Source organism: Delphinapterus leucas, chromosome 3 (assembly GCF_059928025.1).
Source record: "Delphinapterus leucas isolate spDelLeu-1000000601 "Yukka" chromosome 3, BTC_Dleu_Yukka2, whole genome shotgun sequence".
In the NCBI taxonomy this organism is placed as follows: Eukaryota; Metazoa; Chordata; class Mammalia; order Artiodactyla; family Monodontidae; genus Delphinapterus; species Delphinapterus leucas.
Window position 1 is genome coordinate 85,762,643 of NC_143131.1, and position 16,844 is coordinate 85,779,486.

Sequence of the window (16,844 nt, forward strand, 5' to 3'; positions counted from 1 at the left end):
CTTTTGTTTTGGAAACTAAGCTTTCTAATATTAAGTAAGCTTTTTATTTTTCTCCTGATTACATTGAGTAGTAGATACTTACAAGAGTTTTAGTTTTCAGAGATTCAATTAAATTTTTTTCAATTCAAAAAAATTTTGTTTCATCTGATTGAACTTCAATTTATTTTTATTATTACTATCATCATCGTCGTCGTCATCATCGTCATCGTCGTCATCGTCATTATTTTGGTACCAAACTGTTAAAAAGCTATTAAGAACATATCCTCAATGGTTTCCAATAATGGCATTGGTACAATAAAAAATTTGTTTGCAACATTTTTATTTCTGGGAAGCTCTGAAATCTGAAAAGCTAAATCTCTGAACACGTTGTTTTTATTTGCAGGACAAAAATGAAATAGGTTTACTTTGAAATTAGAAATTGTTAATCCTATTTCCCAGAGTTGTTAACAATGAGTCACTGTTTACAGTTGGATTATCGACTGAACCAAGGGCTGTATACCATGTACGATGGAAATTGAAAACACCTGTATGACTAGCTGCCATTACTTTTATATTACTGCACAATGGTAAATGGGCCATCTCTTCAGGGCTACACTCTATAGCTATATTAAAGTGCACTCTCACAATTAGAAGCACATGAAAATAAATCATTTGGTGAGGAGGAAATTAAAAATACAATTATTAATGAGACTCACTTAACTTTTGGCTAACCTTAATAATAATTTTTTTTCAGGTAAGCATTTAATAAAAATGTGCAGGTGTTATCAAATGCATCGTTATGCTGGGAGATAACTATTCTTTTTATGTTGTTTCCATCACCAAATAACATATGAAGCATGAACTGCTCTCTTGGTCCTCATGTCAGAATGGAGATATTGTCCTCAGTCCTCTTATATAACAGTGTCTCAGTTGGGGTACTGTAGAGAAACAGAATGTGTGTGTGTGTGCGTGTGTGTGTGTGTGCACGCTTGCGTGCGCATTCACGCATAATGGCACAATACAACATCTGTTTCCGACATTTTTGTTTATCTATCTTTCTAGAAAGATGTTTATTATAAAGAATTGAGGAACAGGCTCATGATTATGGAGGCTAGCGAGTTCCAAGATCTGCAGGGTGATTCGGCCAGCTGGAGACCCAGGAGAGCTGAGAATATATAGTTCTAGTCCAGAGGCCAGCAGGCTCAAGACTTAGGATGAGTTGATGTTTCAGTTAAAGTCTGAAGGCAGGAAAAAAGCTACCTTCGTATTTTTGCCTTTTCTACGTATCACTTATACTTGGATTCCCTATCTCTGTCTGTCTGTCTCTCTTTACACACACACACATTTCAACTCCACCCTTTCTCAATGGGTCTTATTTTACTTTCACTTAAATATTGGCAATAATAGAATGTTCACGTAATGATATTTATATACATGTATCTTTTTTTGGGGGGGACCCAATGGAACCTTTAATTCCAAGCAGAGTCCCCCCTCCCCAGCATTATCGCATGCATCATGCCCAGGCTCTGGGCAATAAAACCCAGACCCAGAAATAGACAGATATATCTATACCTATTTACATCTATATATAAAAATTATATATAAATATGTATTTGTAAAGAGGAAAAGCTGGGAGTATGATTAAGGTAGGGCAGAGAGTTAGGTGAGAAATGCAGTGTGAGCGGGTGGTGCTCCAAGAAATTACATTCTTTAGGTATGGGTAGGAGCAGGACCTGGTAGCCAGGACATTCAGAAATGCTCCTGTAGCCTGGCCTGTTGATCCCATCCAAGGGAGTTTGAAGGCCTGGGTTCTGCCCAGGATTTGGGTTGGTACTAGAAGGTAGAGTTCTAGCTGACTTCGCCTGGAGGCTGATGGTGGTCAAGGATTTTGTTTTGGTGACATCTCCACTCTAAGCCAAGGTTTTAGGGGAGGCCACAGGTTTGGAGCAAGAGTCTTTGAAGCTTGGGGGTCGCAAGTAGAGGACAAGGTGAACTAGATAGAGGGCAGGGCGGCCTCCCTGTTTGAGATCTCCCTGAGCTGGAGCCTGCTTTTGCTAGAGTCAAAGAGGCTGGAGGTCAGGGTGATGGGGGAGCTGTAAAAGGTGAAGTGAGGAGGAGTGCTTGGGTACACACGGGATCCTGGAGCTTTCCCTGCTTACCTGGCTGCTTCCCACTCTCACCCTCCTCCTTCCAGGGCTGGAGGTTCTACCCACCCATTGGTCAAGACAGCTGACAGGTCTGACCTCTTAAGTGCCATATTTATTTTTCCTTAATTTCTTCTGGGAACCTTCATGTGGGGATGGAGGCAGGGAGAGGTCACAAACATTTACTCTGTGTGTGCTTGAGTCCAGGCTGGGTTTGCCCCATCCAGTGAGGACCAGGGATGAGAGAAAGGACTGCTCCCTCATTGTGGGGAAGGAAGTCCATGTCCCACAACCCCAGGGCTGCAGAAGACATGGAAAATACCCTTGAGAAGTCCTTGGCTGACAAATGCCTGTCAAGCCTGGAGGCAACTTCGTTTGCCCCTTACTGGTCGCCACCAGCATTTCATAGGGACAGATCAGCAAGGTGTGAGCTTCCATTCTCACTCCCCATGGGCTGAAGTCTGAGAAGTATAGTAAGCTCAGGGTGATCCTGCCATAGGCAGAGAGAGAACAATTAGACTTTCCATGGTGTAAGGAAGTATGAAAGGGTGTCCAGTCCAGTAGGGACTGGTTCTCTCTGGATAGGCAATGACTTTTCCGTCTCTTCTTTCAATACCATCTTTCCCAACTTGGACATCACCTTACTGAGTTTCTCTCTCTGATGCTTCCTTGAGTGCCATTTCTTCTCTGGAGTCACCATCGCCCTCCTCTTCCTTCTCTTCATCTGCCTCCCTGTGAGATGCCTTTTTAAAACAAAACAAAACAAAACACTTTATTTATTTATTAATTTAAAAAATTTTATTTATTTATTTATTTTTGGCTGCATTGGGTCTTTGTTGCTGCACAGGCTTTCTCTAGTTGGGGTGAGCGGGCTCTACTCTTTGTTGCAGCGTGCGTGCTTCTCTTTGCGGTGGCTTCTCTTGTGGAGCACAGGATCTAGGCGTGTGGGCTTCAGTAGTTGTGGCATGTGGTCTCAGTAGTTGTGGCTTGCAGGCTCTAGAGTGCAGTCTCAGTAGTTATGGCACACAGGCTTAGTTGCTCCATGGCGTGTGGGATCTTCCCAGACCAGGGATCGAACCCATGTCCCCTGCATTGGCAGGCGGATTCTTAACCACTGCACCACTAGGGAAGTCCCTGAGATGCCTTTTGCTTCCTCCATTCTGTCTCCACAATGAAGAGTCATGGGAGGCAGACCAGCAGTCAGTTTCGATCTTGGCCATCTGGTTGGAGTCAGGAGGCTGGGATACAGGGAACTTGGGTGACTTAGTGATGGTTCCTCAATGAAAGCCTTGCTCTGAGGGCTGCCTCCCATGAACTCTCTCTGTTTGTAGATGAGTAACTTCTTGTAGATGTTGGAATCTGGGCAGGTGGTCTTGGGATGATGGAAATGGTAGAGGCTGGTTCTTGGGGCTAAAATCTGAGAGTTGGTTCCAGGAAACCACCTCTCTGCCCACACCTCCAGGGTGATGGAGATGGTAGGGGGGTGTAGATTTGAGTGACAGTGAGCTCCTGGCTTCTGGGCAGCTCCATGTGTTCCATGAGGGAAGGTAACGTGGGGCTTGTAGATTGTGAGGTTAGGCCACCCCATATCCAAGATGGCCTTGTCCTGGGGGATTGCAGCCAAGTCCTTGTGCCCAGCATGTGATTGTCCATTGATTTGTGTGCTAGTTTGTGTGCTAGCTCTGTATTTCCAGCTGCCATTAAAATAAATGCACAAAATGTTTATTTGTGTACCATATAAAATAAGCCAGGTTATCCTCAGCAGTTTGAGAGAGATTAAAATTTCTGGAAATTACTTTTAAAGGACTATAATACCAGCCACGACTAGATAAGTTTAAAGCAACTGTTTTTGAATTGAATGTAAATTCCCATAAAATAGGCTGTCTGTGGGGTTTTGTAAACTAGGTGCCACGTAGTAAGAACAATGAATGGTAAATTTGATTATATAACATTAACAGTATTATATAGGCAGTTTAGTCCCAAACAGATGGACACTTATGTATTTATAAATAAATTTAACATAATATATGATATTAATATAATTTTCTCAGTTAGCAAACATACACTACAATTAAAATTTTTAAAGGACGGTTATATAAACATGAATAGAAATTGATTTATAAGCAGTTTTCCCCACAATTCAGTTGACAGTCTTGAGCAATCCTTAGTGCTTATACTCCATTGGGTCAAGTCTGTGACTCAGCATCAGAATTTGACTGCTTAGATGAATCAATGATTTTATATTTTTTAAAGACTCCATCTTTTACCTTGATCTCTGAGATGACATTGTTTATTTTATTACCTCCCCTCCACAATTTCCAATTATTTGGATACTTTTATTTTAGTTGTGTCCTAGTGGTAGCAGAGCAAAACAGTGGATCATGAAATCAAGAGAACAGCTGAAAGACTAGTACAAGCAGATTTAGGTCAAATTAGTGGTATTCAATAAGGTTAAACGTCGATGTATTTTCTAGGAAAGCTATAGTTAAAAACAAAAGCAAAACTTGGATAGCTGAATTGGCAAAGAGATACTTTGCAGACCATCAACTCAGTATTACATTACCTCCCAGTTGTTTACTTAAGGACAAACAGGGCTCCTTCAGTTTTTGCTTATGAAGACAAAGGGGAAACCTTCTGTTTTAAGTAGGGTGTGGCTTATAGAAGCATCTTATTAAAATGACATTCTCCCTGTGGGCATATATATTAAGAAACAGTTCACCCAGCCTAAAATCAATTACTCCTATGGCAAAGAAATTCTGAGTTAAGCATAATTCTCAGAGGTAGTTAGCATTCCACTGAACGTTACTGCTCCCATCCAAGAGAGGAGTTACCCAATTTAATCGACTCTCTGAGTGTTAAACCTCAGATAGTAAACAACTTAGATTATAAACAGTGCAATTATTAAATTTAATCGTTAAGACACTGTGTTTTAACTAGATAATTCACAGAATAATCAGTGGTTAGCCAGAGAGTTCTGATTGTTTAATACTTAGTTGAACTTTTATTCGGAAGTAAACACAAAACAATTTTGGATATTAACCTATTTCCATGATTCTAGACCCTCCCCCCTCGTATGTTCTGCACATTGCAGTCAGTTTTCTTTCTCAAGGAAAAACTTAGGTCTCTCTCCTGCTTAAAATATTCATCTGTTCTTCTGTGTTCTCTTGATAGAATTCAAACATGTTTACATGGCTTAAAGCACCCTTGATCTGATCCCTCTTTACTTCTCTAGCCTCATCTTTTATCTCTGTACTGCTCAATCTACTTTCCCTTTCTTCCACTTTAATTCTATACTGTGGTCATTCTGGATTTCTTTAGTTCTTGAAACATGATATAATTTCCCACCACTGGGCATTAATATAGACTGTTGCCTCTGTTGGGAACTTTATTCTCTTCCTTTTTGCCTAAGTCGTTTTATCGTTTATGTTTCAATACGGATTCCAATTCCACTGGACATTTTCCCTTGACTCACTAAGACTGGGTTAGTATTCTTTCTGCATAGTCCCATAATGCTCTGTTTTATACCTGTCATAGTTCTCTCCATGCTAAACTTGCTGGCTTATTTAATACTGTGTCTATTTTCCACACTGTTGTATTCCTAGAGGCTAGGTGCTGGGCAGGTAGTAGTTGCTCAAAAAATGTTTATTGAATTACTGCATAATTAAACTCTTAGTTGATGCAAAGGTGTTTCTCAATCTCTTAGTTAATACATAAATAATTCTCACACCTTAGAAATTTGATCCACTACCATCAGAAGCAATGGCTTACTTTGTAGTGGTTTTAATGGCAAATGGCAGATATAGGAAGATTTCCATTGCATGAGGTATGTGTTGGGGACTGTACTTAGTTTGAAAAGTTCCCAGGTAACTGTGTTATGTTCCCCTGCTGCAATATGACTTCTGGGTTAGAATCAGTAATTTAAGCATAGAAATTCTAGCTCTTCCTAAATCAGCTACGAGTTTTAATACAATTTGAAAGTCCTTAACACCAAGACATTGGGGAGGAAAAAAGAAGACCTCATAATTAAGATGTTACAAAAAAAAAGAAAAGAAAAAGAGTAGAAGAAGGAAATGGCTAACCAATTACTTGTGCCTCCATTTTCCCAACCTAGTTTTAATAGCATCATTTCTCACCTGGGAATTATTTTACTTACCATTAATGTGAGACCTGAGGGTACTACTGTTAATGGCTCCTTCAAGAACCTGTACTAGACCCCTGCTAAAATTTCTGTTTAATGGGTATATGGAGGTGTTTATTAGGTCCCAGTGTTCACCCAGATAGCATGAATTTTAAACTATAGGTGTAAATCTTACTAGTAAGCAGCTACAGCCTCTTTTTCTAGCTACAGTCCATTAAAAGATTTGGCCAATGTATTTATATTAAAAAAGAAATAAGTTATGGGTATTAGTAAGTTGTTTAGAAATAAAAGAAACCAAATTGTGGTTTTTGGACTCATCAGCTTTTAGGGATAATATAGAAGAGAGCTTCAGATTTCTCTTACATCAATCTTAATTCTGGACAGGATTTCCTAAAGTATTCAGGGAAGCACATGGGGAAAATGTTATTTTTGTTTTTGTTTGCATTGGAATTTGAATCCTCTTATTTTAATTTTTTATTGAAGTATAGTTTATTTACAATGTTGTGTTAATTTCTTCTGTACAGCAGAGTGACTCAGTTATACATATATATGTGTGTGTGTGTGTGTATATATGCACACACACACATTCTTGTTTATTCTTTTCCATTATGGTTTATCCCAGGACATTGAATATAGTTTCCTATGCTATACAGTAGCACCTTGTTGTCCATCCGTTCTATATGTAATAGTTTGCATCTACTAACCACAAACTCCCAATCCATCCCTCCCTCACCACCCCTCCCCCTTGGCAACTGCAAGTCTGTTCTCAATGTCTGTGAGTCTGTTTCTGCTTCATAGATAGGTTCATTTGTGTCATATTTTAGATTCCACATATAAGTGGTATCATAGGGTATTTGTCTTTCTCTTTCTGTCTTGCTTCACTTAGTATGATAATCTCTAGTTGCATCCATGTTGCTGCAAATGGCATTATTTTGTTCTTTCTTATGGCTGAGTAGTATGTACACATCTTCTTTATCTATTCATTTGTCAATGAACATTTAGGTTGTTTCCATGTCTTGGTCATTGTGAATAGTGCTGCCATGAACATAGGGGTGCATGTATATTTTTGAATTACGGTTTTGCCCAGATAATTGCTGGATCACCTGGTAATTCTATTTTTAGTTTTCTGAGGAATCTCCATACTGTTTTCCATAATGGCTGCACCAACTTACATTCCCACCAGTAGCATAAGAGGGTTCTCTTTTCTCCACACCCTCTCCAGCATTTGTTATTTGCAGATTTTTAATGATGGCCATTCTGACTTGTGTAAGGTGGTACCTCACTGTAATTTTAATTTGCATTTCTCTAATAATTAGTGATGTTGAGCACCTTTTCATGTACCTATTGGTCATCCATATGTCTTCTTTGGAGAAATGTCTATTTAGGTCCTCTGCACATTTTTTGATTGGGTTTTTTTCTTGTTGTTGTTGAGTTGTATGAGCTGTTTGTATACTTTGGAAATTAAACCCTTGTTGGTCACATCATACGCAAATATTTTCTCTTGTTCCATAGGTTGTCTTTTCATTTTGTTTATGGCTTCCTTTGCTATGCAAAAGCTTGTAAGTTTGATTAGGTCCCATTTGTTGATTTTTGTTTTTATTTCTGTTGCCTTGGGAGACTGACCTAAGAAAACATTGGTACGATTTATATTAGAGAATGTGTTGCCTATGTTCTCTTCTAGGAGTTTTATGGTGTCTTATAATTAATTCTTTAAGCCATTTTGAATTTACTTTTGTACATGGTGTGAGGGTGTGTTCTAACTTCATTGATTTACATGCAGCTGTCCAACTTTTCCAGCACCATTTGCTGAAGAGACTGTCTTTTTCCCATTTTATATTTCCTCCTTTGTCAAAGAATAATTGACCATAGGTATGTTGGTTTACTTCTGGGCTCTCTCTTCTGTCCCATTGATCCGTATATCTGTTTATGTGCCAATACCACACTGTTTTGATTACTGTAGCTTTGTAGTATTGTCTGAAGTCTGGAAGTGTTATGCATCCTGCTTTGTTCTTTTTCCTCAGAATTGCTTTGGCAATTCTGGGTCTTTTATGGTTCCATATAAATGTTAGTATTATTTGTTGTAGTTCTGTGAAAAATGTCATGGGTAATTTGATAGGGGTCACATTAAATCTGTATATTCCTTTGGGAAGTATGGCCATTTTAACAATATTAAGTCTTCCAATCCAAGAGTATGGGCTACCTTTCCATTTCTTTGAATCATCTTTAATTTCCTTTATTAACACATTATTGACTGGAGACATATTAGTATGTCTTTTGTTACCCAAACGTTATTGACTGGAGATGTTATCAATACGTTTATAGAGAGTGCTACAATTAACATCACTGTGCGAAGTTGTTAGAGCTTACAATTGATCAAGGGTTCATTATACAACTTATGATTGTCATTATCATTCGCATTCTGCTCCATTAGGTTTTTGTTCCAACCTTGTGTATGTTATAAACGAATAATTTTCAAAAATGACACATTGCAAAATTTTGAGTGAAGAAAAATTTTTTGGTGAATTTTATGCAGATACTTTATCTGATTACCTGAGCGACACATATACTAGTGTCTCAGAAGGTGATAGTTCTTCAGAACATAGTTCTGATTCAGACGATGTGACAGTTAGACCAATAAAAAGACAAAAACTTTAGTGATTGATTCTGATATGGAAAGTGAAAATGAAACTCACAGTGCTGGAGAATGCTCCTTTGCTTCTACAGAAGAGTCGATTGAAGACAACATTTCACAAAAATTAGAAGACTTTACAGGTGTGTCAGATGTAACTATTGAATGTAATAACCAACAGAGTGTTAGTGAAATAACAGAATTAATTTTTGGCTGGCCAAAATAAAAATCTCCAGCCACAGGCATTAGTTTCTGCAAAAATCCCCTGGGCAATAATGAGTTAATGTTTTATAGTTCTCAGCATATAAGTCTTTCACCTCTTTGGTCAGGCTTATTTCTAAGTATTTTATTTATTTATTTATTTTTGGTGTGGTTTTAAAAGGTATTGGGTTTTTTTACATTCCCTTTCTAATATTTCATTGTTAGTGTAACGAAATGCAACTGATTTCTGTGTGTTAATCTTGTATCCTGCTACCTTGCTGAATTCATTTATCAGTTCTAGTAGTTTTTGTGTGGAGTCTTTAGGGTTTTCTATATATAGTATCATGTCATGTGCATATAATGACAATTTTACCTTTTCCCTTCCAATTTGGATACCTTTTATTTCTTTTTCTTGTCTGATTGCTGTGGCTACGACTTCCAATACTATGTTGAAGAGAAGTGAGAATGAGCATCCTTGTTTTATTCCAGATTTTAGCAGGAAGGCTTTCAGTTTTTCACATTGAGTATTATATTGGTTGTGGTCTTGTCATAAATAGCTTTTATTAAGTTGAGATATGCTCCCTCTATACCTACATTGGTAAGAGTTTTTTTTTTTAATCATGAATGGATGTTGAATTTTGTCAAATGCCTTTTCTGCATCTGTTGAGATGATCATGTGGTTTTGTCTTTTCTTTTGTTGATGTGGTGTATCACATTGATTGATTTGCATATCTTCTATGAAGATAATTTTATTATATCTATTTTAATATTACTTAAAATATTCTCTTTTCCCAAAAAGGCCTTACCTTTTACCTCTGTTGAAATTCTTCCATTTGTCTGAGATGTGTCTCAATATTATCTTCAAGTTTTGAAAGCAATTTTTATTATTAAGTTTTGAAATTAATTTTTAATTAAAAATTTTTATTGCTCCAATTATTTTGTATCTCTAGTATGGCAATTAAATCTTCAAATATTATATTTGTGCTTTTCTGAAGATATAATTTCCACTCACAGAATAGTTTTTTTGATGATATGGACTAATGTCTTATTTATTAGTTTACACTGTATAATTCATAGCAAAACCTCTTGAATAGAGCAAAGAGTTTTTGAATTACTGAGCTATTTTCAGAAAAAACTCAATTATAGTCTTATTTATATTGAAGAAAAAAGGAAGGAAAGATAATGTTTATAAAGTAGCTTAAAATTCTGAGGGGAAATTTCAAAGATATTTTGCAAGTTTTTATTTCACCTGCCAAATAGTGTTTATGTATATATTTAAAAATTTAACAAATTCAAGTGTAAAGCATTGGAAATGGGGATTTTTTTTAAACTACTGTTTTATTCTACATCATTGTTTTCTTTCATCTTATAGTAATTAATATATGTCAGTGATCTTATTAGATCACACGTGCAGGAGTCATAGTAAATGTAATTTTGTAGCTAACCTGAGTAAGAGATTTGGAACTGATATACGCCCAAAGAATTTTTGTGATTTTCTGTAACTTGCAAATATCTGAAATCTTTTCAGCTGATCCATTTGAGAATTTAAGACCAGAAAGTTTAGATAAGCATCTTAGGAATTATGACTGTTTTCTCAAATGTGGCAGGTGTGCAGCACTTTATTTTGGCTTTCATACAGAATCTTAATCCATGAGGGAAGTATGCCACTTTATCCGTCTCAGTCATTAGTTCTACTGATACCACTAAATTGCGAGATCCAAATGCAATCACGGATAGCACACACCTGTTTAATACTTAACAGCTCTTGTCATGGTGGTCATTTAAAAATAGTGTGGTTCTAAATGCATCCCTATTTCCTGGGCAAGGCACTGTCAGGTTGGCAGATTTCCACACCGAGACACTTGTCTGCCACTGCTTCTGTGTCCATCATGTCCTTTCATTCCTCCATTAGCAAGCAGTCATTCAGCTGTGAGTTCCCTGTTGCCTCAGCTGGACCCTTAAAGCTCTCCAAACTTATTATACTCAGATGCTCCAGGGCTGACTCTTTTTATTTCTTTTTTTCCCAAGAATGGCCAAGTAGATATGTGTTACACTTAGGTTTACGAAGGAGTCAAAGCAAAACAGCCTGCTCTGCAGTTAAAAACAGGGAAGTCTCACAATGAGTTGTCCCAACTCTCTGAGCTGGGGATAAACCGGGCTGATTTATTGATATTTTGAAAGCTTTTTTTGCTCGGATCTCATTACAGTGCCTTAGATGCTGCCCCAATGTCCTCTGGTGTGAATAGCAGAGTAAACTACAGCCCAGGGAAAGGGTTGAGTACAGCTTTCCAGAGGGATCAGACCTTTTTCTTTATTATCAACGGCAACAGCAATAACAGCAACCACCACCACAAAAAGAAAAAGATATTTTCTATTTTTTACTTATATCCACAATTCCTGTCTAGTCAGGTCACACATTTGCCTAGAGAATACCACTAAAATCCTTTCAAACCAGTTTTTGATGTTACTCATGTCATTATGCTGTAATGTCAGAGATGTGATCATGGATATTTTAAAAATGTAGTTGCATTGTAATTTAAGACAATGTGTGCCTGTAGCATTCATCGTTTAAGAAAATGGTGTTTTTCTCTTTCAGACCCCAATTTCCCCTCATTATTAGAGAGCTGAATTCTAAATCAAAGATTGTGGAGAAGAGATGTGCAAACTGAATAAAACATTTCCAGAAGAGCCTGAATAATGGTTCTGAAAAGGGAAATGAAATGTTCTTGAATTGTAATTGGAAAAATTCAAGTGGGTGTACCCAGGAGCACATCTACTAAGAAGAGGTTAGTTATTATTACTCTTAGTGCTATTTAACATTTATGGGGCCCCAATAGTATTTTTAGTTCTGAATTGAACACAAGTGGTCTGAGTGATCTCCCATCCAAATTATCCATGTGGAGGTTCACCTGTAATCATTCTCCTTGCAGAGAGAGACAGCACTGATAAACAACCCAGAACAGGTGGACTGTTAATGCAGAATAAAGTGATTAGACAAATATGGCCTTTGAAAATATCATTTGATACTTTCTTCTCTTACCTGATTTCTCCATGGCTGGGCATTCAGAAGTTAGTGAACACATCTGTTGGACTCATACAAGGCTGCTGAGAAGTTGAAGAAGGAAGTAAAGGTAGATTGAGGAGGACTGAAGATTAGGGTCAATCTCTGACCTCAAGGATTTTATGCTTCACAGATAAGTAATGGAATGTCTTTTCTTCTTTGTCTCATATCAGTAATACAGAAAAAATAGTGAATGGTACTTCTGAGAAACTGTCTCTGTACTTAATTCTGAAAAAACATAGTAGAAAAATTTCTGGTGTAATGAATGTTATTGTCCAGAGGAAATTAAAAATAAGAGAGCGTAATCTTATGATAATTAAATGTTAGAATTGAGAAAGGTAGATATGTGAGTCATGACAGAATCTTTAAGAATGAATTCGTGCTTCTATGTCATGGGACAGTTTGAATTTTAAGCTAAGAAGTAGAGACTTTATTCTCTAGACACTGGGGAGCTGCTGAAAATTTTTGAGCAGGTGAGTGACATGCCCGGAATTGCGTTTTATGAAGATTAACCTGATGGCATTTTCAGGATTGATTAGCGTGAAGTCTGTATTGTGACAGAACAGATTGTGATAATGCAAGTCTGAAATATGGTGTTGGCAAAGAGAATAGAAAGGAAGAAATTGATTTGAAAGATCCATGACAGTGGAACTTCGGGACTTGATTATTAAATATGGGACCTGAGGTTAGGGAGACATCAGAGATGACTCCAGAAACTTTGAGCCTGAGATGAGAAATCAAGAATGTCCTGACTGTCACTGGTTTAATTACCTCCTGGATGCTGTGAGTCATGTAATCAATTGCATTTCTAAAATCTTGGGTCCAAATCCCAAGTGGATTTGGGATCCACATCTACTTAGTGGACTGCGTCGTCCTGGCATCTATTTTTTGCACAGTGATCCATTTCCAACCATAGGTTTTACATTACTGAAAAGTACAGTGTGTGGCAAAACTAAAGTTGACTAGACCAAGAATGCAGAAAAAAGTTGCATTTAATATACTAAAAAAAAATTAAACCTCAGGAAATAAAAATTACAGTAAAAATCCACTTCCACAATAAACAAGATCAGTCCGAGTTAGAAATTTGCTTTAAATTTATTCATCCCATTGAAACCAAACCACTAGTTAAACACACACACATATACACACACACTAGAGGTAACTTTTCTCTGGAATCACTTTTAGTTGTTCAGGAAATATTGCTGAAGTGGTGTAATCTGCTGAGGCAGATTCTCCTAGAAGTTTTATATTATGCAAAGTGATTTCTTTTTAAAGTTTTCAAACCAACCCTTACTGACTTGAAATTTAATGTATCTTACACTTAAATTCTTTTTTGCCTTTTTAGTAAGTCTCAGCCAAACGCTTGTATAACTGCTTGGCACGTTCACAAATTATGAAGATCCTGAAGGACATGTATTTATACTTTTCTATATACATATTGAGAACATGTGGTTTAAACAGATGCCTTATACCTGCAGTATCCCCTAGACTCATTTAAGTGGCCCAGAAAAGTGGGGAAGTAATCATTCCAGTAGACTATTTGCTCATGAGGATTGGAACTATTCTATGTAGAAATATATGCATGCACTTCAAAAATTTAATGCAAATATATATAACTGCACAATATAAAATAATATATATTTTTCCATTCTATAGAAAAATAAAAACATGATTGCCAAAGCCACAGATGATAAGACATTACTGTACTAACTGCATTCATTCATGATTTCAGATATTTTCCTGTTTTGAATTTCTCATCTTTATTGAAAACTTTATTTTCTTTTATAATATGTCGTTTTATAATTCTTATTTATCATTTAGCTGACATTCTCAAACTGTAGAGGTGTCATAGAGGCACATAAAGCCAGAGGATAAATGTCACCATCTTCATGGAAAGCATGAAACTGTTGCTGCGATGTTTTTGGAGAGTTTCCAAAGGTTTAGCATTAAAATAAACATTTACCCTTCCCCTTCCCCATGTCCTCAAGTCCATTCTCTATGTCTGTGTCTTTATTCCTGTCCTGCCCCTAGGTTCTTAAGAACCCTTTTTTTTCTTAAATTCCATATATATGTGTTACCATATGGTATTTGTTTTTCTCTTTCTGACTTACTTCACTCTGTATGATAGTCTCTAGGTCCATCCACCTCACTACAAGTAACTCAATTTTGTTTCTTTTTATGGCTGAGTAATATTCCATTGTATATATGTGCCACATCTTCTTTATCCATTCATCAGTCGATGGACATGTAGGTTGCTTCCATGTCCTGGCTATTGTAAATAGAGCTGCAATGAACAGTGAGGTGCATGTATTTCTTCAAATTATAGTTTTCTCCGGATATATGCCCAGGAGTGGGATTGCAGAATCATATGGTGGCAGTACTGGTTTACATTCCCACCAACAGTGTAGGAGAGTTCCTTTTTCTCCACACCTTCTCTAGCATTTATTATTTGTAGCATGTATTATTTATTATTTGTATTATTATTTTTGATGATGGCTATTCTGATCAACGTTACCTCATTGTAGTTTTGATTTGCATTTCTCCAATAATTAGTGTTGCGTAAAATATTGTTAATCGCCAATTTAATTTGTGTATTTCCATCTTGGTAGAAAACTGAAATACTTTATTAACTTGGTAAAGTTATTTATATTGAGGTTTAGTCATATCAAAGTAATAAGTTTTAGTGAGAATATAGAGCTAGATTACACAAATACCTCTATTTCATGGTATATGAGCAGAACAGTGGGTAATTCTGAAAAGACAAATGGAAGGTCTTAATCTCTTTAATCTTATGAGATTAAAAATTCCCATTTTAAGTGAATAAAAATGCAAACATTTCAAGTAGATCATGGTGCAATTCACCATATTAGTTCATCGGCAAAGGTTGATAATTGAAATACTATTCAGTTTCCTCAATGGACCTGATTTATTATTTTGAGATTAGATACAAATTAATTTGAAATAAAAATGCTGCCCTATTCAACTTTGCTCTTCAAATGTCTACAGATGCAGGTAGTATTTTCAGTGGAAAGATACATTTCAGAAATACTCTGAAGGTTGAGGGCAATTCTTTTTTCCTTACTCCTGAGTTTTTTTGTGATATAAAATAGAAACATACATAGCCTTCTTATATACTTGATGACACTTAAGCCAATTATCTGTTTTCTTTTAAGCTCCAAACCAGACATGAAGTATAAATAACTTAGGTAAAACTTAAGACAATAAAACAAACCACAAACAAGGTAGACTTTTAAAACAAATTAGGAAATGTGACCCATTGTACTAAGGACAATTCTCCTTATGCAAATCTGTGGGTAGAGATGGTTTTGTCAGTAATTTAGAAATAATGTCTACCTCATTTTAGTCTGAGTTATCTCGGCAAATTGAATCTTGTAGATTTAAATTTTTCCCCTCTATAACATGGAGAGTGATCCTAGAGGTTTTCTGGGGACTCCTTCTTCAACTTAACCTTAATTTTGTAAGTGTGGCAGAGGTGAGAACAAAGACATTTAAAGTCACCACTTACATTTCTCCTAGTCAAAGATCACTGGGAAAAGATGTTTGATTCTTTAAGGTTAAAGTATTTTAAACATTTTAAGACTTTTCTATACATGGAAAGATTTGGAACGGTCCTTCATTCATAGGTGAGTGTGAGAGTATCTGAGGGGCTTCTGGGATTGGGACTCTGAGCATAGTTTCTCAAAATGCTGTGAATAAGCCACTGCTAGGTCATGAGCTAATTTTAGGTGATAGAAGAACAAATACTTTTTCACTTTAGTAACTGAGATTTTCTGTTTAAATTGTGGGGTAGGGAAATACAGCTAACAAAATATACCAGAGATTTCAGAAGATAACTGGAGTTAGTGTGAAATATTTGAAACAAAATAGGTAGTGTCTCAGCAAATACCTTTCTTTTTCATGATACATTGACATACATATCTTACAAGGATATGGCCAAAATCATGAAAGTATTATACAAGTAAATGCACTTTGGGAAACACTGCCTTTAAAGGGAAAAATTAGGTGAATTATATATTTGTTTTCATTCTGTTTGTCTTCTTTCAGTGATGACTGAACATTTTGTTGCTTTCATCATCAATGAACAAGAGTGAGTGCATTAGATTAATATCTTCCAATTGATAAAACATAAGCAACTTTGTATGTACTGCCTGCTAATATATTTCTTTTGGTTTAAGTAACACAAGAATTGATTTTAAATTGTACATTGTGAAGAAAGTTAATCAGTTTTACATAGGGTTCTTATTCCAGGTTAGAAATTTTGAGTATCCAGAGAGCATGTGTTGGGTAAACCTGCTTACACATTTATTCTTCCATTTGTACATTTGTGGTACATCCAACAAATATTTATTAGGTTTCTATCATCTCTATCAGTTAACTATAAAATACTTATTATAATATTCATTTTTTTTAATTGCTTGCTTGATTTTTGTTAATATCAAGGAAAAGAGAGCTACCCACAATTGTTAGGTAAAATTATCTTGGATTTGGGCTTTTTTTTGTCATAAAGGAGTCTAAAGCAGTATTTTTCAAGTTGTGGGTACTGAACCTTCTAAAGAAAAGTCTCCTGAGATACCTTCCAAAATGTAAGTTCTGCAGGAGTGGAGCCCAGTAGTCCACACTTTTAACAAGTTTTTAGGTGATTTCTGTTTGTACTTAAAAGATTGGGAGCCA

The 16,844-nt window shown here is 36.3% G+C and overlaps 1 pseudogene; it reads right to left on the minus strand.

The window, feature by feature from the left end:
- Nucleotides 1-2,266: 2,266 nt before the first annotated feature.
- Nucleotides 2,267-7,024, minus strand: LOC149749603 (dematin pseudogene; annotated as a pseudogene).
- Nucleotides 7,025-16,844: the final 9,820 nt, after the last annotated feature.